Genomic DNA, 24,557 nt, shown 5'->3' with positions numbered 1-24,557 from the left:
TCAATAGTGTTGTAAAGTACCCAGTTGTTCTGCTGGGTTTTCCTAATTAGCAATGCTGAACAGCATTGCTAATCGTAGTGTGAACTGCAGCACCTCTGTCCATTTTGCACATTTTAAAATTAATGTGTTTGATCAGAAACATGTCTATAGAATTAAATGACTGCAACTGTTGCACCTGAGTTCTAGAACCTGAAAGTTTGTCTATGCAAGTTCTCATTTGACAGGTATAATTCATTCGCATAAATATCTTTCCAAATAAGATTACTCTTTTGCCTTTCAGCAAAGCTAGTTTGAAAAGTTTAAAATTTGAATCCCCAAAAAAGTACAGGGAAATGTTTCTCCTAAGTTTTTTTCCTTTTTTGACCATCTCTAATTTTAAGTTTATTTGATGGCGAAACGTCATTGTCCATATGAGTCAGCACAGGGCTTGTACCTGGTGGACAAGCTGAACTTTAGAAAAACATGAGTGGAGGTTATATGCACGCTCTGACAGCAACAAGCCCAAGGAAATAGCCTTCTGTTCTGGAGAAATAAGGTTTAGGTCCCTTGAACCATCTGTCCCACAGGTCTCCAGGGAAGAGTATGAAAAAGCAATAAGCACTTTCTGGACATGGATCTTCTCAGATGTTGATTTAAGAATGGTTCTTTTGGTGTCCTGCTGAAAGTAGTCTTTCTTAATGGAACAAACTTGGTAGATTAAAGCCCTTTCTCAAACATTCATCAGTCTCTACCTGCACTGAGACTGTACCCGCTCAGGGCAGGGTTAGAGGACATGGCTGCAAATATCTCTATGACCGGTCAGTGATGAATTCAAATCTACCTGTAGCCTTTCCTTTGACACTTCAGTAAAACCAGACGTACAAGTGGAAGATTTGCTGAACATCAGTAATGCCACTTCAGCCTGGGTGAAAAGGACCATAAGAACCAGAGGTGATGTTAGCATTTTGGTAGGCCTACACAGCTATTTCAATTTTCTGGCATCCAGTTGCTTCTGACATTTATTGTGGTCTCTGCTGCTGTATGCAGAGTGGGCCTTAGGATTTGGGGAATCAATGATCCTTTTGGGTCACACACTGTGGCAGATCAGCCCAATCTGCCAGTAATCCATAGCTGGAGTGTAATGCAAAATTAACTTAGGGGGAAATTGTAAGAAAACAGAAGACTTCTCTCTCCAAGTTTTGCAGTTAAACAAAAAACATTTTGTAGCTCCAGAAGCTCTGCCACTCTTCCACACAGTCTGCTGAAACATTATCACAAGTGGCATTATTTCAATATGTTTACAGTTTCTGCTCTTTTCAAGCTCTTACGTTGTTCTTGCCATCCCACTGCCTGAGCCCCCTAAAGATGCATGCTTAATTGCCAAAACTGATATTCATGACAAGTAATGTAGTTACTCAGTAATGCTAATAGACTTCTAAAAAGATGGAAAAAAAAAGTTTTTCAGATAGTACTGATCTTGATATGTTTAACAGAAATAGAGTGGAAGAGTCTTTTCAAGCATTCCTCTTCCTTTCTTAGTGAAAGCAACTTCTGTCACTCGCCTATCCTTGACAATTTTCATTGATCATATGCCTCTTTTTCCATTGTTTTCCCCAGCCTTCCAATCAGTTTCAACCGATGAAACACCACAAGGCAAAGACAGCTATTCTTGGTGGTCTGTTCTAGAGGATCTGTTGTTTTTTACCGGAGGGGGCAAACACGTGCATACAAATAACACAGGAAGTGGAAACAACTTAAACTGACTGTGTTTTCATTTGAATTCCTTTCTCAATTTTAAATGAAAGCTTCCAACCTTTTTTTTTTTTTTAAGAATTATTTTTTTTTTTCTCCAGAACTGTCTAGTTCTTAAGCAGCATTGGATATAAAAGATCATATGGACACGTGAAACCAAACATCAGAGTTAACTCTGTATGTTGGTGGATTTATACTATACTCATTCTTGCAAGTAGCCACAAAGAGGAGCAGATCACCTTAGAGCAGATCTTTTATTTTCTTTCCTTTCCTTTCCTTTCCTTTCCTTTCCTTTCCTTTCCTTTCCTTTCCTTTCCTTTCCTTTCCTTTCCTTTCCTTTCCTTTCCTTTCCTTTCCTTTCCTTTCCTTTCCTTTCCTTTCCTTTCCTTTCCTTTCCTTTCCTTTTCTTTTCTTTTCTTTTCCATGAGAAAAGAGGGTATATTGCAGCTGTCTGAGCAACATTTTATGTTGGTTTCGAGTTTTTTTGGTTGGTTGTTTGGGTTTTTTTGTTTGTTTGTGTTTTGGGTTTTTTTAGTCTTAAGTAAAGTAAATATGACCATGGGGAGGAACTATCTTGTCCCAATAGGCTTGATGCTGATATCTTTTGTGCCAAAGTAAATCAAGAATAATTTTACCAGTGTCAGTACAACCACATGAGTAAAATTCTAGTGGGATTATGGAATATGGCACAGTATCTCTGTAAAGAGCAATGAAAGATTGCAGTGGGAATTGTTGTGCCTGTGTATCTCAGCAGGAAATCAGTGGAATTTGGTATTTTAGATGGTTGAGTAAAAGAAATTTCTAGTTTTAATTAATCAGAACAGAGGTAATTAATCTGACACATGACAGGAGAACACTTTGAAACTTCAACCATGTCATCTGAGACTGGACTGAATACCTCTGCTCTGGAAAGGAAAAAGGCTTTTCAAATCTGGTGTTAATATGATAATGGTTGGCAATATTTGGGCAGGATGGGAACTGACATAAAAGCAAATTGGAAATAAAGGCTGCTGCTCTGTCTCAAACGCGGCTGTTATGTGGTGCAGAGCAATTCTTTCTGTGTATGTTCATGAAAGAAACCAGGAAACGGCATGATAATTTTGTTAGCACAGGCAATTTTTTTGCATTCTTCATGGCTGACAGTGTATTTGCTCAAAGCGCAAGAGTGGTTTCTGAAAAAGGGGCCCTTTAGACTGTTTAAACAACTGACTGGGTAGTGATAGGCTGTTTTTATGGTCTGTACAGACAGGCACATGGCACATCCATATCCACAGTGCTGCCTTATGCACCTGGCAGCTCTCCCTTGGTGTGCCCACGGAAAACTCCTCTTCCCCCACCAGCTGTGGGCATTGCAAGCAGCTGCTGCAGCAGCCAGGAGAGAGGAGGGGCCGGTGGGCAAGGTGCTGAGATCAAAAGATGCTGCCTTTGGTGGGGGGCAGGGGGCAGTAAATCATATCCCCAGAGGTTCAGTGCAGGATTACAGTTTTCGCTGCCTGCCTGGAAACATACTAAAACCCTTCACCTTGAGAAAATGTGAAACTGCTGAAAATACAGATGAAACAAATAAGCTGCCCAGTCAGAGAAATTAGAACTGGAAAATAATAATTAATCTAATTTATATGCTTATCAGTTTAGGGAGAGAATGTGGTCGAGGAGAGATATTTAACTCAATTTCTGATTGGCCTGTGCTTCATTCCCAGTTGGGAAAAAAAACTTAATTTAGTGGGCAAAGATACTGAAAAGATAACTCATCCTGATACTTGCATTGAGAATGTATTTGCTGCTCCCTACAGTCTGTGCATCTTTGTAAGTCAGCTCAGGTCTGTGAAGTAACGTTTGCCTGAGGCGGCACTTCCTCTGCAAAAGTAATGGGACTGCGACTCTTTGGGTCACATGCAGATGATCTGGTTTGGGATTCAGAGTACTGCTGTGTGGATTTCACTCAGAAAGATGAGAAACTCTTTCTTCCCAGCAATACCCAGCATTTTGTAGGAAGGAGGCATGCAAGCAGTGTTTAATCTGTCAGAGGAACTGGGACTTCTGCTCAGCAGAGTCACCTGGGAGGTGAGGGGCCTTGGGGTGCCTCTTGTCTTAGCTTCCACTGAAAGCAGAACAGCCACAGAGCATGTAGCTCAACCTCATCCTGTTGAATTCTTAATTCCTCCAAGGAAAGAGATTCCACAGCCTCTCTGGGCAACCTCCTCCTGCTGACGGCCTTCGTGGCGATTTTTTTTCCTTTTTTAGCCAGCTAGAATTTCCTGTGTAGCATGATGTGACCAGTGCTTCTCGCCCTCCCACTGTGCACATTTGAGGAAAGTCTAGTTCTATCTTCTCCACACCCTCCTCTTACGTGACTGCAGACCACAGCAAGGTCTCTCATTAGCCTTCCCATCTTAAGGCTGAATAAACCAAGTTCTCTCATCCTCTCCTTGTACATCATATGATGCAGTAGTGGGTCTTCAGTTGGTTTTTCTTGCCTCTTTTTAAAAAATCCAGGTAACTAGAATATTTGGAATCTGCAGTTAAGAGGACAGGACACAGAACCAAACATACAGCTACCTTCACACTGCCTAACTCTAAAATAAAGAAAAGTTTCCCTGTGAACTTGAGTTTATGGATTAGGAAAAACAGAGTATCCATGATACAGGAGCAAAGAATCTCATATGGCTTTCCTTCAGCTGGTCTCTCCCACTTAGAGATTGCATAAGGCACGACATGGTAAGATGTAGTAAGCAACTCTGTATTTAGGTTTTGAAGGGAAAAGCTTCCATAGCACTTATCGTATATGTTGATTTTACCTTCTTCCATTTGCTCAAAAATAATTAATGCTATGAATATTTCTGTTTAAATACATGTGAGCATAGAAATGCATATATTATGAGAAATATCTTTACAAAAATGTCTCATTTTAAATATAGGTACCTTAACGGCATTCGTGAAATCTTTGGGCAGGGCTGTCAGTTTGTAGTGTGCTGGTGAGCATACGCGAGTCCCACTGGCCCTCCATGTCTTCTCACTGTCACACAGAGCTGCCAAGGGTCAGCATGTGTTGCAGTCTTCCCTTCCCAGTGAGCATGGTTTACCCCTGCTGCCAAGGCTGTGACATCCATGGTGTCACAGCTCCATCCACTCCTTGTACTCTTTTGCGCTGTCTTTCATGTTAGTGTGATAGAAATGCATTTCTCTGCACACAGGCATTGGTGCTGAGCCACTGACTGTTCCTTTTTCTGACTGTTGTAGAAAACAGGTTTTCTGCTAAGAAAATTCATATTGGTCTTACGTCTGCAGGGGGGTGTCCTCCCAAGAGGAAGATGAATATTTATTTAATCCAAGAACTATTGATTTCCTCATAAAGCTGACCCATTTCTGTAGATCGTGTGCTGGAGCTTCATCTGCTGCAACTGGCTGTACAGTTGTGCTAATATGCTAAATTTAAGTTAGATGAGCAGCTAGTGTTGTCCCAGGTAGAAATTTGTATTGAAAAACCAATGCAGAGCTGGTGAACTAGAACCTACATAAATGTTATGTGATATGTGTGTATTGCATATATGGTGGAATATGGAATATGGAATATGGTGGATTAAAGATATATATATACTCCTTTGTGGTCCTTTGAACAGTACTTAGGTATAAACAAGGTTTTACTTGTGCATACCACTGTTGAAGGGTACTTTGAGAAAGTTTGTTCATTATTATTTTATTCTTTTATTTCTCATTAAACATTTAATGTAATAGAATCTTGTTATTTCAGACTACTGCCTCATGAGATTTATTGCACATTTCACACCTTTTTTATTGTAATTTAGTCTGAGAATTTTTTTGACTTGTGGTAACTTTCTCAGTCTAAACACATTGCACAAGGTTGACACTATAGTAGCACATTAGTCAAAATGGAATACTGATGTCACTTTTTGCCTGACAGTTAAACAGGAGAAACAAGAGGTTTGTGCTTATTTTGAAATGTGGACACACTAGCACAGTGTGTTTACCAAACTTTATTACACATTGATGCAAATAGTCCAAGCCATGTTTTATCACACTCAAATTCGAGTTCAAAAGGAAAAATGTGTCTTTTTGAAAATGAAGGTTGCTAGTATTCAGATTTTTGGTGGCAAATTATTGAGCTTCACAGAATCACAGAATGGTTAGGGTTGGAAGTGACTTCTGGAGATCACCTAGTCTAATCCAAGCTTCTTACAATGCATTCCACTGTGCAAACAAAATTTAACTTGAAACTGAAATCTGGTGATGACTACAGCGGTATGGTGGCCATGATGACATGCCTTGCCTTCACACATCTCTAAAACATTTGAATAACAGTTGAATGGGTAATGTGTGGCAGGTCAAAATTTACGAGAATGGAGGGTTATTTCCCTGAGTGTAATTGCACTTCATACATATGTGGCAGGTGGAAGAAGCAATCTATGGAAATTCCTTCCAGATTTCATTAAAAATTCCTGGACTACATGTGGTAGCTCTGCAGGTCTGTGCTGGAGGGCTTCCCAATGCTACTGCCTTAAGGCAATGTCATGGTTTAACTCGAACTAGCAATACAACCATGATAGCTGCTCACTTACTCCCCCTCTCTCCCCAATAGGGGAGAGAATTTAAAGGGAAGGAAGAAACTTGAAATGAGATAAACACAGTTTAATAAAATAACAAAATATTAATACGCTACTCGTAAGTATATATATAAAATATAAATAGACTATAAAATAAAAGATATTCAGTGCAATTCCTCATTAACTCCATCCACACCAAGCAGCCGGGAAGCCACACCTGGTCCCAAACAGCTGATCCCAGAGAGAGAAAGGAGGAAACAAAACAAAACAAAAAAAGAGGCAGAAAGGCCCAGAAGCCCCTGTAAAATGGCAGGATGGCAAAAAGACCAAATTAAACATCCCAAACAGAACTCCCCCAGCTCCGACAAAAAGAGCAATGAAGGTGAAGAAGCGAGAGAGAGAGAGCAGAAGATCCCGATTCTCCTTAAATATGAAGCATGACTCTAATGGGATGGAATATTTTTATTGATCAGTCTGAATGTCCGTCAAGGTCTGCCCTATCTATGCCTCCCACCTGTGGACAAAGCTCTCAGAGTTTCCTTGGCGCTCAGACCAGAGCTGTTAAAAACATTAACTCTGTCCCAGGGTGCTATCTTCTTGTTCTCAAAGTCCAAAAAATGACAGAGCTATGACAAAGAAACGTTTCTAACTGCATGAAGAAAATTAACCCATTTTCAGTCAAACCAGCACAGGCAATCTGTCAGAAAAGTTTACCCCAGAGATACAAATACTAGAAGGTTTGACTTCTTAGAAGTTGGGGAAGTCTGATTTCCAGCATTGGACAGATGCCATGGGCTCAGAAAATTTGAGTCATTCTGAAACATATTTTCACAGGGCAGAGAGAAGCCAGGAGGTGAGGAGTTGTCTAAGCAAGAATGCCAGGTATTTCAGGTATTATTTTGTTTTGTTTTCTTCTTTGTCCCCAATCACAAAATTATATCGCTCTATATGTCTTTTCATGATATTCATAGCACAGTAAATGTTTTTGTAGGGACCAGCTCTGACTGTGATTTGAACCTGCCAGAGCATCCATGACACTTACTGCCAGGACAGCCTCTTCACTGTCATGGAAGCACCTATAGCTGCTTTCTGTGCTGTTTTCACTGCAGTGTCTGGAAGAAAATGTAGCCAGTTGGCTGCTTCTTATTCACGTTAACTTTTATATAGATTTCAGTTAAAATACTGAGACATTAAATGCTTTAGAAGGTTGCACATTGGCTATTATATTATTAAATTATAGTATCTGGATGCGGGCTCAAAATAGCCCTAAAACCGAACAACAAAGTATTGTTCATTAGGCCTCAGTCTGAATGAGCTGTCGTGTTTAGGCTTACCCCTGGTAGTTACTAATGCGCGAGATCCCAGTGAGAAGTAAAGAGCAAAAACATCTACCCTGGAGAATTAGTGTCTTCTGTCTCACCCTGTTGAAAAAGTAAGTGTGATTCAGCTCTCATGGTTTAATCTAATTTATTTTGCATTTCAACAGACTAGGTGTGTGCACATGACCAGCTTTTGTGTATTGTTTGAAGGAGATTAACTTTCAAGCGTGAAGAAAGAGGAGGTCTCTTCCTAAAATATACAAATGTTCAGTTGCTTGCTATTTTCTGGAAAAAAAAAAAAAAAAAAAAAAAAAGGAAATTTCTTTTAAAATTCTGCTTTTCCAGAATCAGGAGACTCTTGTCTTTTAATCTGTTTTTATAAGATTTCTTGCAGAGTGTTTTCTTGCACTCGAAACACACACAAAAAATGCATCTAGCAGACTCAGAGGAGGAAACCAGCAAACCAACTCAATTTATTAAAAATAAACAAGCTAATGTAACCTTCAGCAGATCTTACTTTTTGCTGTGCCTTGACCTATGATTTTTTAACAACTGATGTCCATAATACTGGGTGCTGGTACAGCCACACAGCTACACAGCATCCAGCTGCCCTTGGTAGGAGTGGGAACAGCTCAGCCTGGAATTGTGCAGACCTTTTTGCAGTGCAGGTGACTTCTCTTGAATACTTTCTAATGAGAGACAATATCCTTTGCTTTTGATTCAATGAGCTTTTGAGATGCTTTTAAGTCATCAAGTGGCTGAGTAAGGGGTTTGCTCTCTTAATGGAGTGGAATAATACATCTACATCAATTGGTTACTCTCTTGTTTAGTCCTTCTTCTGTCGCTCTACTAAGTGAATGAAGGAAAGGCAGGAGATGCATCATAAGGGCATGTAGGAGTATGTGAGGATCACAGCTGGCCAGGTTATACTCAAACAGCTGTATAGGACAGAAGGTGACAAGCCTGACAAGGTCTAATGCCTGCTGCATACAGGGAGTGATGTCCATGCGAACTGTGGCCAGGGTGATGCCCAGGACTTGTGGGGGAACCCACTGGCCCATTTCAAAAGGAAGCCTAGGAGCAAAGCAATATGAGGCAAATGGGAACAGTCAGAGGACCAGGACCCAGCAGCAATTCATGGACCAAAACAGTAGCTAAGGCTTTGCATGCAGGAACTGCTTGGATCCTTAAAAAGTTTAGTTCTTCTCTATTGATAAAGCCCCTGAATACATCTGAGTCTATTTAGCTTATAAAGCAAGCAGCTAGAAGGTTCTTTTGCAAAGCAACACAACTTACTGGTTAATAGTGTTGACACTAACATTAGCACACTTACAAGAAAAACAATCACTCTGTCGAAAGGAATCCTACTCTGGGAAATAACTAAAAGTGGTTTGGTCTACCAAGTCCTTTTGCCCACTTGAGGAGCATGGAGATCCCTATGGATCCTAGGCCTGAAGTCTGAAAGGACACATTGACCAAAGAATCTAGACTTAGGTAGAGTGGGTAAAAGCGTATAGAAAGTGGACAGTCACTAAACAAAACTATGTATTGTCATTAGTACAAAGAGTTAAATTAGAAATCAAATAAGAAAAAATAGTCACCCCACTTAACTGGATTTTTCACTTCATATGTATTCTTTTAAACTGTTTACAATAAATAAATTGATGACATTTGTGATCATTAGGTATAATTACATATATTGATATTTGCATATATTCTTTTTTGAATTGTGGCTGTTATTGGTACATCTGTCATTCCTGACACATAGTGTTTATAATCAATATGAGATTTCATCAAATAGCAGAAGATAAATCCTATCTATTACTAAGTTTGAAAACAATCTATTCTTGGCAGAATATGTGTGTTCATTTAAACTGAACAGTATTCATTTTATAAATAAGTCTACATGCTGTCAACATATTATTGACTTGCTTCCTTAAGCCTGATGGGAAACCAGTCCATTCTGCCATTACAGAATGCCTATAAAATGATAGGACTTTCAACAACGGTATTCTTACGGATCTTGAGTACTGTCCTGGAAAATTTTAAGTTATTTAATTAATATAATACAAGAGGGAAAATGTATGTATGCAGCTTTCCTCCAAAAGTGTTTTCAATCTCCCTCCTTTTCTCTAAAACCTCAAAGGTAGTTAAAATTGTCAAAGTACAGCCCTTATAATGCATTTTATTTTCCTTGTAATCAACTTAACTGAAAATCTTGTAACTCAGAGCATGACTTCTTTGTCATACATAAAGAGCCCTTGACAACTCCTTGTTAAGGAGTTTGTCACATTTGCTTCCCTCACTGTGTGTGTCGCACATAGGAGTGACGGCAAACACTGTTTGGATCTATAGCTACAATCTCTAAGTATCACTGACATCAAAGGAATCTGACCCTTCTGATTTCCAAAGTCCCTTTCACACATCTGAGAGAAGAGTTCATCTGTCTTCATGTGTCTGTTAATCTCATTTCTCGGAGCCTGTATACTTGCAGAGAAGTTTTGTAGGATTTGTTTATTTTCTGGAGCCAACTTGTTAGTTTTCAAAGATACTGTTCATGATACTGGCATGATTATACAGAGCAGTAGTTGAGATGCTTTATTAGTTATTTCAGCTGAACTCTGTGACACTGAGCTATCGAAAGGGCTTTTGGGATGCTATCAGTTTGGTCTAATATATGAGCTCCAATTATTGTATCGTTATAATATGCTGCTTGCTGTCTTTTGCCGTTGATTTGCCTACCTTTTTAAATTGCTCAATCAGAAGCCATTTATCTGATAAATTATTAACAAATAAATGTTTCTGATGGAAAAACAAATAATTCAGCATTATAAATCATGTATCATACAGGCAACAGCAGTCAGAATTAAACTGCTCCTTAGCCAAGTAAGTAGTTTATGTAATGTAGATGGAAATTCTGTAGTGAAATAAACACTTCATTGCAAAGAAAGGATGGCTGTTATTTTCCTAGACTTACACCAGATTCTGCAGTTTCTGCATTGTACATTTCTACGTTCTTTAACTGATGCATCAAACATACAACAACAAAATTTAGTTTTAAGTTTACAAAGGCATCTGCACTTGTTAGAGTCCACCTGTATTCTAAGGTGCTCAAACTGGTCATTCTTTGCAATATTTCTGTAGAAACCTTTTGATTTAATTCTGCTTCTCCACTCAGAAGTATTTTTTTCCTGCCTAGTGGAATAATTACAGAGTTAATGTCTTTTGGCAGGTTGCGTTGGCATTGATGATTTTGAGGGCTTAACAGTATTTCAAATTACTTGAGGCTTGATTTACTTTGAGGGAAAGTAGATATGTTCATGCCTAAAGCTAGAAATTGCAGTACAGGCTTTGTAATTAAATACCATATTCATGTGTGTGTCTGTGTCCCATTTCTTCAGTATGGAGGTATAGATAGATTATTTAAAAAAAAAAAAAAAAAAAAAAAACACACACAAAAAACACAAAACCAAAACAAAACCAAAAAAATGGGGAAAAAAAGACAAGAACAGTAAAAAAATTCTCAGTAAATACTATTAACATTTTCTCCAGATGAGTGTGACATTTTTCTTAGTATAAAAGTATTTTTCCAGTGATTTCCATAGTGATTTTAAAATACCTTTCTAGTCAATGTCGAGGGGAAAAGGCATTAGAGTAGCAACAACACACACAATATATCACGTCTTGCCAGTAAAGATCTAAGATTTTTTTCCTGTAGCCCATTTAAAATATGTGTAATTAACAATTTTATGTTATTACGAATGCTTATTTTGTTTGGAGCTTCTACCGTGAAACACATTTGCTGTAATATTCCCTCCCCTTCCCCTTCCTCCCTAACCTGTGCTCCAGATTCCAATCTGACAATGTTTACAAGATCCTGAAACAGTACTTCCAAAAACTTGAGCTGACAAGTACTGCCTCTGAGGCCCTACTGTACAAAACTTCACTTCAGTCTTACAGAGGGAAACCGAGAGGTTTTTTTATGGGGGTTTTTGGGCTTTTTTTTTTTTTTTTCCAAATATGAAGCAAGTGTATTTTCTTTTTGTACAGGCTCAGCGACTTGTGCACCATTTCAGCAGCCATGTCTCATCTTTCCATCTGCATACCTGGAGTTGGTTTATCCCTTGGCTGGTCTTTTCAGTAACCACTAAAGTCTTCTTGAGACTGAACACTGGAAGAGATGACTTAAATTCTTCCTGAATATTCTTCATCAAAAGTAGATGTGCTGGACTTTCTGGATGTGCATAAGGATAGAAAGGTTAGTGAATTCCTTAAAAGCCTGAAGTTTCAGGACTGTTTTATTTAACCATTTGTGGTGCAGACTATATTTCAATTTATTGCTTAAATGTAGCTACAGATGAATAAAATGGTGATTGACATCACATGCGTAGTTGAGCTCATGCTTTTAAGTGCCACAGAATAAATGCACTTAGTGAGCTTGTGCAACTTTAAGCCCTCTAAATGACTTGCTGGCCGACGAGAGCAATCTCTAGTCACACTCCGAGTTTGATTGCCATTAGCCATTTGGGTGACATTTTTTCTAAATTTGAGTTTAGTGCATTGCAATCACACTCATCTGCTTTATAACTTGTAAAAATGGGACAATAAGAGTATTCTACTTACCTCTGTTCACAAGATGGTCCTCATTTACAGTCAGTAGGGATGAAGGAGTAGATGTTTGTCTACCTGTGTGCTTAGTTGTTCTAGATGACATGTGGGATTCAGAGGAATGTCAAAGACATACAGAACATGTTGGAAGAAAATATTTCTTCCTAATGGCAGCTATTCACTACCTGGAAGCTGTGAGATTTAAAAAAAAAATGCTTTTTCCTTCCCTTGATTTTGGTTAAAATATTATATAATCTATGGATATTAGTCTGTCACTACCACCTTAGGAAATCAGCCTTGATCAGGACAATTGACTGACATCATTCTTCTGTGGTATGATCATAAAATGTAGGAGAAACCATTCTGCAAAACGATACATGCTCAGAAAGGTGGTGGCATGTGTGTGGGCATATGTGCATATCAAGTCATATCTCAGACACATAACTGACAAGGGAAGTAGCAAGATCATAAAGATACATCAGGATTTACAGCACAAATCATAACATTATAAAAAATATGTTCATAATTATATAGATAATGCAACATGCAGTAGAGAAGAAAAGTGAACAGTCATGTAACCTTGATTTTATTCTATGCCATCTGTTTTCATCTTTTGCAGAATATTCTTCAGGATTATTGCTCTATCTGGGTTTCAGGTAGAGGGGGCAAAATTATTTTCAGTTTTATTCTGTCAAACTTATTTTATTTGGCCATTTAAAAAAAATATTTAATTTTATAAACACTATTTTTCTTATTAAATATCTCCACAGCCTATTAAAACGGTTTCAGGAAACCTATTGGCTAAAGCAGATGGAGCTCAAACTTCATGCAATTAGAACTACACTAACTGAGTTCTGCTTTTCCATTTTTGTGGAGGGATTAAAGTGATATCATCTGAATAATAGCTTTCTAATCAATCTCTTTCTGTCTGTTATTCCAGCTAGCATTTCTGTTTGCATTTTAAATGCCTACTCCCTGTATAAATTAAATAAAAGACAGAAACACCACCCCTCATCAAAAAGAATTGTTTCCCTGTTGGCACCAAATGTCTACTCCAGATACGAGGAGAAAAAGAAGTAACAATACAGTCTTGTTTCATCCAATTTCTATTGAATTTACTTCGCGTTTTCATGATAGAGTTCAGTAGAAACAAGAACAAGGGTGTAAAAATACAAATTCAATTTAAAAGCAGAAGGTTAGACGAGTTGCAAGATTTTGCAAAGATTTCCATATGGAAGAGAGCTATGTTAGATCTGTGGGACACCCTCACTGTAATACTTGAATATTTTCCAAAGAAGTAAAATTAATATAGGCCGTATATTGTAGGTTTAATGTGTAGACTGTTTTTTATAATATTACATCTCTTATACGTGTGTGTATACTAAGGGGTGAATTTCTTACACAGTTGCAGAGCTCAAATGTCAAAAGTGTTGTGAACTCCACCTCTGTGCACTGCCTGCGTGTTTGTACTTCTTGAGGGCGTTTGAGTAATGTGTGTGTGTGTGCACTGTTAAATAATGTGTAGGATTGTGGGTTCTGCAAACTCAGTACAATTGTTGGCAGAACCTCAATGTAATAAGACAGGTAATGCTGGAAGACCCTATATGTCTTTGGTTTTGCTTACATTATTGCTACTAAAGCACACATTCATTAATACCTATATATAAAATCGAATGGAAAATTATGTCAGAAGGGCTTTATTCTTCGGTTTGTAGATTTAGTAGTTTATGTTGTGACAAATGTTACAAACACTATTTGACAGATTGGAGAACAAGCTTACTTTGATAGGTAATGGATATGTTCATTTAAACAGTGCAAATCAAAAAGAATTATCTGAATTATCTGACTGGCTGCAAATCCAGTGGAATTTCACTTGCCCAAATTTACCATGATGAATTTTGTTACTAGATGACTTTTACCTTTTGCAAGAACACAAGTGCAGCTAGGTTATCCATGAGGCCTGCAGTAGCTTATGTAGTAAAAGTAAGAAATTATCCTGATGTAAATGAAGAAATAATGGTTATACTAAACTGAGTACCTACTTTATTAAGTCAAAAGAAATGTTGTGCATTTAATTATGAAACACGCCAAAAAAGGTATGATGGCTTATGAAGTGGGAATGTTTGTTATAACCCCAGATTTAAAACTGATCCTGGAGATTTTCCCCTAAGACTATAGCATACAGACTAAGTCCTGGAGGTTATAACTTCCTCCTGAAAGTTGGGAGAAGAGTCCTCTGACATAGAGAAGAATGAATTCTGCCCTTCTGTACCTTGGGAGGTTGACTTAATGTGTGGAAAAAAAAGAGATGTCTTCTGTCAGATATATTTTGTGAGGAGGAAAAACAGAAGTGACCTATCCACCACTTCATAAGTAGGTCAGAGCTGTGAATTCTAATCCAAAGTAACATGACTGCAACTCAGCGTGAAGTCCCTTAAGTTCCAGAAAAAATGGGTTGTGTTTAAGATATGTCTCTGCCCTTGTCATCACCTTTGTCTGACTTGCTGGCTCTCCTGAGAACCATCTTTCACACAAGAGTAAGTGCATCTTCCTTTTAACCATCATGCCTCACAAGCAAACCTAAAGCTACATACATCTGTGTATAGCAGCAAAACAGGGCTTGGGCATGAGTTTGATCTCTGTCTTCTATTCATCCATCCCCTCTGTTCACATGTTCCCTAGCATGGTTTTGCCCCACAATCTCACACAATGCCAGGTTAGAGTTCAGGGACCAGCATGGAAAAGAGAAAGTTTCCAGGAAGAACTAAGAATATGGCCACTTTGTTTTGGGGTGGAGAGACTGGGTGACCCACACTCTGGAAACAAGAGTTAGCCCCAGTTAGTCTAACATACAAACATGCCCGCAGCCGAGTGTTGCGAAGTTGAGGTGTCCTCTGACTCTACCTGTGATGCACTGATGTCTGTACAAGTTGTTCCATCATCTTACTTTAACCTTTTCACTGGTCACTACTTAGACAGAGAATTGGAGGAGGATAAGCCACGACACCCTCTCTTCCATTTTAGACTCTCAAACAGGGTGCAGTACTTGCTGTTTTTACACAGGAGAACATGTTTATTCAAACAACTCTGGTCATTTCCAATACTTATCCCCAGGTCTTTTTCTTTTTTGGTAAAATTTCTAGCTTTAATGAGATAAAGAATTTCCATGAATGAAGTTGTGTTTTCCATGGTGCTCTTGTATCTGCTTGCTAGTTTATGGTGTTTTGCTCATGTTGTATAGTCTTTTCTGGGTACTTTACATACAAATTTTAGCTTACTGGTATGTTAAGCATCACATCTATTAGCTGATTCTGATGAAATATTACCATTTTCTTTAGTACACAATAAGAAACTTGTAAACATGGATTATTTTCAATAATAATATGATGAGGGAGTTAAGATTATAAGCTCTATCAATCTAATAAATAAATAATTAAGGTAAAAGTATAAAACCATGAATTTTAGACACTTTGCCCTGATACAAAAAATATGAATAGCAAACAACTTTTACAAGTGGAAGTGAAGGATATATGACTTTCCCTTTCTCAATAATTTTACTCACATAAGATCTAAAAGAATATTTGATTTAAAAAAAAAAAAAAAGTGGGGATTTTTTCTCATTTTGAAAAAAAAAAGCATTTTGAACAGCAGGATGTAATTTCAGACTATTTGCAGTCAAGAGGCCTCTGCTGAGCAAAATACTCATTCAATTCAGGAATGCAGATTATAATAATTTTCCTATCTGCCTCACAGCAGGATTTCTGCCATCGTTTTGCAAACTCACAGGTTTCAGTATTGAATGACTAGCTAACTTCAGTTCCAGGTAATACACACTTCAAGCATATTCTCATTAGCTCAACTTAGTTATAATGCAAAGCTGCTTAGGTTCACCAAGTGAAATGGGATACACTTAAATTGCCTCATCTAATATAATACTCCTTCTTAATACATGCAAAGTGGTTTATGATGGCAAAGCTTGTAGAGCATGAAAATCGTCAGAGAAAGTAAGGTTTTCTGACTAAAGCTGTCAAAAATAAGTCCTATTTTATATCATTTCTTTTTAAAGAGGTTAAGAATGAGGAAAGAGAGATTGGAGTAAGAAATAATAAGTCTAGAAAAATGTAAACTTAGTGCATCATGTTTTTTAATACATCAGTTCTACCAAACAAGAAAATTGTCAAATAAAGCTGTTCTTTCAGTAATGTCTTCTGCACTGTAAAATTAAATGTGGCCAAAATATATCGCAGTAAGGAACAATAGTCTTTATTCTATCTGTTTTATCCAGAGAGTTTTATATTATACACCACATTTCCATTTGCTAGCATTATTAGTTCAGCTTCCTGTGGCTGTATTGATTAACAAGGACTTTCTAATTTCAGACGTGGATAAGGAATTATTTCTCTCTTTTCTTCCTTTAAATGCTAAGTGAATATATCTCAATCTTGTATACTTTTCAGACACAAAACATGGTTTCAATAAGACTCCAAAACAACACTGGCAAAATTGTTTGTTTGTTTGGGTTTTGTTGTTTGTTTGTTTGATAGGGTATTTTTCTCCCCACTATCCTGCACCTGCATTCTGACCATAAGGCTATAAATCCTCTCCCTACATCCCTTTCCATTACTTCCAGAAAACTATTCAGAGAGGGGCTAAGCTGCTACAGGCTTTGCAGATGACACCCAAGTGTATATCTCATTTTCCACAGATGTAACCAGAGCCATCACAAAGATGTTACACTGCCTAGAGGAAAGTGGCTCCTGGAGAAGAGCATCTGGCTGGGATTGAACTTGGGTGAGATCCAAACAATACTGGTTGAAAGACAGAAATGATCGAGACAACCAGTTGAGCAAGATTCCTAGATGCATGCCTTTGAGTATTTGTTTGCAATGAGGGTGTTCACATCCTTGGAAAAAGGTGGGGATAAGCATGTTGCTCAGCTGTGGCCCCAGAGAATGAACCAAGAGCTCTTCACACTCCAATTAAAAGCACCTGCCACACAGTTTTTTTCAGTCTTTCTTAGCTATTCATTGAGCTTAGAAAATGAGGCAGCAAAAATACCAGAGTCTAGAAAACTCTTCCATTCTTCCTAGCTGCAGAGATCTCTGCATACATTTTAAGAAGTTGATCTAGCTCATTGTATCCAGGGCTGTTTCACTCTTCACAATAAGAGAACATTACTCCTAAACTGCAGTATTTCTGAGGCTCCTATTTGCATTTGGATAGGAAGCATTAATCTTGCTCTCAAAGGCACAGTCGTTTTGGTTCTCTTGATATCCATGTTTACTTTTTAATTTTCCACAAATGGACAGCTTCTACAAGAAACCATAAAAAACCTTGTGAACAAAGGGGTGTAATGAATCTCTTCTGGTTATGCAGTGAGATTTTAAGATCTGTACACATTGCAACAAATAATTTGACTTTCAGAAGATCTGTACATCTGCTAAAATTAAGACTTCTGGTCTTGGCAGGAGAAAGGTGACAGGTGATTTAAACTCTGGGAAGTCATACAAATATCACTCATCTGTGAAGTGTCAGGGCACAACAGTATTAGCCTATACGAACGAACAACCGGTGGGCAGAGGTGAAAGCATACGAGAAAGCTACAAGCAATGTCCCATGAAAACACACAATTGGAGAGGCTACACACAATACTCTTGGGGAAGCTGGATGCCAATTTCTGGATGGAACAAGTCTTCAATCCTGGTCCCAAACATTAATGTAAAGTTACAAGCATCTTTATGAAGGATAAATAACTGTAAAACTGTTAGCATTCACTGTCAAAATGTTGAGCCCCCTCCCTTGCAGCATTATCTTTGCTTTACCCAATAGGAAGCAGAAAAAAATTAGCCTGAAGTTTCAGTCATAAGGATTTCGTTGGTGTAAGTGGTCACCTGCAGTTTATTCCCCCGGATTTTCTGAGGTCACAACATGACCCAAGCAAGACATACTCCTCTAAATATTTCTCTTGTGTTTCCTCCAGTTCACATTCAGGAGTAAGCAAGTGTAGAACAATAATACAGGTCTTCAGCTTTTTGCATTTCTTACTGGTCATTGCATGGTTTTGATTTTTGGTAGATACTTGTCAAAGAAATTTCTGTCTCAAAAGCAAAGGTATTTTCAGACAGTACTCGAATAGTTTTCTATATATATTTTGCATATATGAACTGGACCACTAATCTCATAGGGAAAATACATTCCTAGAACATTTTCCTCCCGGTAATTCCTTCCTTGTAGTCTCTTCACTGGCTTACCAGCTGTGTTGTTTATCACAGCTTCATTCACTTTATGAAAACCATTTAAATGTTCTCCATTAAAAGCTGTGTAGAAAACTCAGTGCATATTTGTAAGGCACTTGTAGGAACATGTAGTTATTGGGAGGAATAAAATAAAAAATGCAAAACTACTATTCAATTGATATGTGTACAGCCATGCTGTACTTATTGCTATCATGAATAAAGCATTTGTTTTTCTAAATTGTGTGTATATTCCTAGAGGGGTACTTAAAAGACAGAGCTTGTTAGAGAAGGCATGGAAACAATGCAACATTTCTCCCGTTTCAGTACTCGTATCATAAGGTATAATCATAAATCCTGACTGAAGTCCAACCAGCTAAAATGGCACAGGGGACTCCTCCAGAAATCTGGGAATGTCTTTTCCTAGACCATTTGTGTAACTCAGCTCCTCTGAGGAAGTAACGGCCAACCGATCCACTCCCAAAAACACCCTGTCACTGCAGGGAGTTGCAGCTGAGCCAGGGGCAGTGAACACCCTGAAACATATTCCTAGTTGTCCTCTGCCTCTTGAAGTCTTTGCAAACCTGAAGCTGAGGTGTGAACGTTTTGCACTCGAGGGGGGTATAATGAGAGCTGATGTGCTTTGATCTGTGAGGAAACTCACTGGAAAAATGGCCTTAAAAATACTGTGTTCTTTGGGTAATTTATGCTTGTTGGTTTGGTTGGTGTTTTTTTCTAGATTTTTAACTCTTACTTTAAAGCCCAAATCCTCCTTCCTTCCCTAAAATAGAAGTCCAAACTCAGCTGCAAGATCAGTTTATTAAACGATGCCAAATGCTGTCTGTGTCCTTCCTCATAATTCTGATAGAGGGTGGCATTTTCCCTCCTTTATTAATATCTTGACTGAGGTGAAGAAAGCTGCTGTCTTAACAGGCCTAACAGAGTGATCACTGCTTTAACAGCTATTGCATAGTGCTTCAAGTACCTTTTAATATTTCAAATATACCAAAACTATGTTCACATTGTTTACAAAAAATTTAATCACAATTTTATTTTTAAATCAGTAATGCAAAAGGAAAAAAAAGATACTAAAATAGCTTTCTTTTCCTTATTGTTTTCGGTTGATTGTTCTAGCTGACTTATACCGTGTGGCACAAATACCATTCTCTGTATTTTTTGTCCTTGAGGGTCAATGTGCATTGAAATGAGCTAACAACAGCATTTTCTTTGCACTAAGCACTTCCTTTTAGAGCTATATATATTGTGTGATTACATCACATGGTAATATACACATATTGCTATGTGTATATCTGTTGCAGCCTGTTTGAAAGTGTCAGCTGTGCCCTCATACAGTCATAAGGCTTATCATAAACAAACACTGGATATTTGGTTTTTTTAACATCTTGTAAATATAGTGTTCTAAAACTATGCAAATGCATACAATGGATAGACCTTTCTGATGTAATTTTGCTGTCCAGTGTCATGTAACACTAGGTTATTTCTTAGTCATGTCCTTAACAACAAAAGTCAATATCCTTATATATTTTCAGAGGTAATCAACACCAAGTCTGCTTCCCAACACCAAGCCAGCTGAGAGCATGAAGCCATAGGATAACATATGGAGAGTGTACTCACTAAAATACTTCACTGTTTCAATTTTCAATTACTTATGCTTATGCATTTGTATTCTTATGTTATCATCTATAGAAATAATATTTGATGGTAAATGGAAGAAAAACATAGAAAATTACAGGGCCATGGACTTTATCCACCTCTACTTACTGTCCCATATCACAGATGCTTATTTAACATTTCAGATGCCTGAAAAGCTTGAAAATATGGATGTTTAAAAAAAAAAAAAAAAAAAGTTTTTCTATTTTTGTCCTATTTTGCAAAATTCAAAACCTCACATGAAAATCACCCCATTTGTGGTTCAGATAAAAAGGTTCAGTTCTTTTTAATTTCATGTTGGAAATGGATATGAAGTTTATTTTCTTAACATCATCTCTTAAAATCTCTGATATATTTGATGAAAGAAATAGCTGTTTAGATGGGGCACACTCATCTTTCCAGGTTTCAGGGTTTTTTTTTTGTTTGTTTGGGTTTTTTTAAGTCATTTTTGTACGATATTATAGCTTCATCCAATCCTCTTATCCACAGTAACTCTTGGAACCTGGCAGCTCAGTCAGCTGTGAAAAATAATCTCATTTTTATAAGCACTCTAAATATGCTGAAATTTGTTTTTTCAGTAAATAGATGGCATTAAATACATTTTTTTTTTATCAGTATTCATTCCCAGACAGTTGCATTATTTACCAATGACAGTGGACAGTGTAGCATTTCTCTGCTTATAGAATCTGTGGTGGAGATTTGAAGACATGCCTTTGGATTCTTTGTCCCTGTTTCTGAATACTCCTTTATTTAGAATATGACTATATCTCAAATATAAGCTAAAAATAAAATAAGAAAAAAATTCCCCCCCTTTTTTTTTAAACCTGACAAACTGCATAGATCTCACAGGCCCAAACTTGTACAATCTGTTCCTTGGCCTCATTGAAGGGACTGAGTTTTCTTGCCTAGAAGCATAAGCACGTAGCAGAAGTCTCTAAATTGAGAACTTGCTCATTTTAAGCTGATTCCGCAATCAGCAGCCCAGATCTGAATCACATTCTGGAAAAGTTCATCTCTTGGCATTGATTATAGGGAAAGTTTAAGGTGACTTCAGCTCCAAGGTAGGCACTTAACTGAGAGGTTAATCACGATGAAGGGTGAATCCAGACCCCAATGTTGCCACAATCCTAGTCAGGATTCTACAGAAAATCATGATGTAGCTGAAGCTGATGGGAGTTTCGTCATTGACCACAGGCAGCTGGAAATTCTCCTCAGACCTTGATTCAAAACTCACAAGAATGTTTAACCTTGGAAAATAAGAACATATGGAAATATTGAAACAGCTTTCAAAGCTGTAACTCAAATGTGTCTGCAGCAAAATGCATCAAGCTTGTAGCTTTGACATGGGAATGGAATGATGCATAACTTAATGAATACAAGAGGTCTTTTCCTTTGAAACTCCAGACAGCAGTGCTCTCTCAGCAAAGCTTAACGATATATAAATATCTCTTTGTCGCTGTCATGAATGCTTGTTTACAAACCCCTCAAGCCCACAGAGTGCAAATAAAAATTGACAGGTAACAGTATAATTGAAGGTGCATGCATATATGCAGCAGTGTTTTTTATTTGTGCAATGTTGTGTTGGGCTGTGCCAAACACACTGAAGAAATGGGACTATTGCAACCATTTTAACAAGTTATTTGGCTGCATGTACAATGAGATTTACTTTTGGGTCTCACGAATGCATTCAGCTTTATTTGTTAACCTAGCAGAACATTATTTATTAATGAGTTCTTCATGCTTTATTAAGCCTAATGTCAAAACACCTCTGTGGGACTCTAAGCGTGTTCTCTCTTTGTGCTGAAGCCTTCTAAAGAAAATGAAAAATTATGCAGCAAAGCTGCAGATAAAACCCAGTAGATATCAGTTCAATTACTCTTGATCCTGGCAGATGATGTTTCTGAATACTTGTGAAAGCACAGCATCTGATTGTGCGCTGGCTCAAATTAAAGCATTCTGCAATCTCAAATGTGCGTAATTAGGGTGCCTTAGAAACCTAACAAGGCTACTGTGGTCTCCAAAGCTGAGTGGAGTGCTCAGATGGCAAAATCTGACAAGTTCACCATGGAATTGGAATTCATGCTTTTTTCTATGAACTGATGTTTCATATCAGAGAGGGAGGCTTCTTCATGGGAACATAAAAGTGATTCAAAGTAGTAACAGGGTGAATTATTTGTGATTTTCTGTAATTTGAGAGGACTATTATGGCTCAGGCACCTAATATTGGAGCTCAACAAACTTTTTCATCCTGATCTGACTGAACACCTTGTTTTCTAGCACTGACATGAGATTTATATCCAGTAGTTCTGCATATCTTAACCTGTAAGAATATCCTGGACATATTTCATGATTCTCCTACATACATTGATATTTAACATCAGTTAAGCAGCACCAGCTTTTACAGCACAGAAACACAGATAAAATGGAAGAAACATGCAATTTTGTGTAGTTGAAAAAATGGTAATTCCCAGAAAGTCAATGTGTAAATCACTTTTTACATGAGATAGATATAAGCTTTACATGTGTAAGAAGCCTTCAGATAAAGTTTATATTTTTCTAAGATTCTGTTTAGCAGACTTAACGATGACCCATTAGAATCACTTGAGTGATCATAATAAGCAGAAAAAATATCAAAAACTTAATCAATAAGCATGAAAAATACACTAGAAGTCAGTTCCTCCTATGGAAGCACAAAAGAAGACATTTAACATCTGATGTGACAGTTTAGCTGTTGAAATGTAAAAGTTCTGAACAGTTGAGATGCTATCTTGTTTTTACTGAAGATGGAGTATTGTAAGTTTTAGTGGAGAGTAGAAATGGAAATAATGCATAAAGCCTTCATCATACTAGCCTATGTTTATATATTAGATATGAATAAATAAAGTAGCAAAATCTGACCAAAGATACAGGCCAAAAAGGCTGGCTCACTTTCAAACTCCAGCAATAGAAATCTGTGGAGAAAAATTCCTGGAGGGAGCTGCAGATAGATGATTTGGACATGGTATAATCACTATGGCTTTATTTCTTATTTTATGTTCGTAATTACTACCAGTTATGAATATTTAATGTAAGCTTGTTTTGAGCTTTTCCTTTTTCTTTCATCTTGCTACTTTCATCGTCTTTCACAACATCTGAGAGATCAATGTAGGGCAATGGGATGGTGGGGGAACGTATCATATCATTACAGTATCACAGCAAACGTAAGTAATTCAGGGGACAGATCCTCAGCCAGAGCCTTTGAGTTCAGCTCCCCTGGTTTTGGTAGAAGCCAGCCACTTACAGGCTGTCACACTGAGACCTCTTGGCATAGAGATTTCAGCAACATAAACTGAAGGCTGCCAGGCCTTCCTGCTGGAGTGCTTTGCCCCATTTTCTGCCAAGTAGTCACTGGAACCTGGTTTGCCTCTTTCCAAGTGGGTGCCTAATCATCAGAGAAAGAGTCTTGCTTGTCTGGTGCATGTTTTGTGTCTGGCACTAGCTATAAAGCTGTGAAATAAGCCAGGGATGGTAGAAGAGGGCTCTGCTCTTCCTCCTCTGGTTATCTTTTGTGATAAATAATTGATCTTGCTACAGATGTTAGTCTGCAAATCCAAATGGGAGGGAAGCACCCCCTGCTAGCCCAGGAAAAAAGTCTGGAATTACACAGAGGCAGGATCAAAATTTAAGCCATGTCCTTTCCATTGGTGCTTACTATTGCTTAGCTTGGTTAGCTGCAGAGGGTTTCTCCTACAGCGTTTGTTGTTTTTTTCCTGTGTTACTCAGCTAACCCAGTTATTATGGATTTTCCTCTTCCCAGCCTTCCTCATGCATTGCCTATATGTTGTATGCAGAACACAGTGTGTAGACAATGAAGGGGTACAAAGCATGGCATTGCAGTGCTGTGCCCAGCTGCCTGTTCTGGGTCTGGCTCCAGAAGCCTTGAACCATACAAAGGCCAAAGAAAATGAGTAGCCTGCCTTCCTGAGCATTGTAAGGAAAATCAGACTGGTCACCAGTCCAGCTACACTCGGGCACATTGCAAGTATTTTTGTTTTAATGGCCACTATTTGTTATTTTTACACTGGTTTTGTGTTCTCAGAGACTTGCACTAGTAAAGTAAAAGAAGCTGTCACGCCGAACCCTTTATGTATTTGTTTAATTCTTCTATTTTTGTGTAAAAAAGATGTCAATAAAATTGCAGTTGTTTCAAAGACATCTAAACATAATTGTCACTAAGACTTAACTAGAGTCCAGAAACTCAGCAGTAACTCATCTTAGACCAAAGAGAATCTGTCGAGAGCTTGTTAGGTCCCTCTAGGACTACAAGCGAGGCAAGAAAGCCTGCCTTGTAGAGTTCCCAAGAGGACACAATTAAAAATCATCCTGTTCAGGAACTACTTTATATGCTTTTGTTTTTAATAAAGCCCTTTGAGACCAGCAGCAGTATGCAATAT

At 37.9% G+C, this 24,557-nt stretch overlaps 1 protein-coding gene across 13 annotated transcripts in view; it reads left to right on the top strand.

Annotated features, from left to right (window-relative positions):
* Positions 1-24,557, top strand: part of HS3ST5 (heparan sulfate-glucosamine 3-sulfotransferase 5) — a 185,746-nt gene that overhangs the window by 84,568 nt on the left and 76,621 nt on the right. For 9 of the 13 annotated variants that reach the window (XM_065056712.1, XM_021298187.2, XM_021298184.2 and 6 more), the window contains one exon: positions 11,663-11,870. The exons of 2 other annotated variants lie outside the window; for them this stretch is intronic. The gene's annotated coding sequence lies outside the window, so the exon portion shown is untranslated. Of the gene's footprint in view, positions 1-7,127; positions 7,185-11,662; positions 11,871-24,557 lie in introns of all 13 variants that reach the window. 2 more of the 13 variants (XM_065056710.1, XM_065056709.1) reach the window with 1 other exon arrangement.

This window comes from Columba livia, chromosome 3, assembly GCF_036013475.1.
Source record: "Columba livia isolate bColLiv1 breed racing homer chromosome 3, bColLiv1.pat.W.v2, whole genome shotgun sequence".
NCBI classification, from domain to species: domain Eukaryota; kingdom Metazoa; phylum Chordata; class Aves; order Columbiformes; family Columbidae; genus Columba; species Columba livia.
The sequence above is the reverse complement of the archived record's forward strand: the minus strand, read 5'-3'. Positions and strand labels throughout refer to the sequence as shown.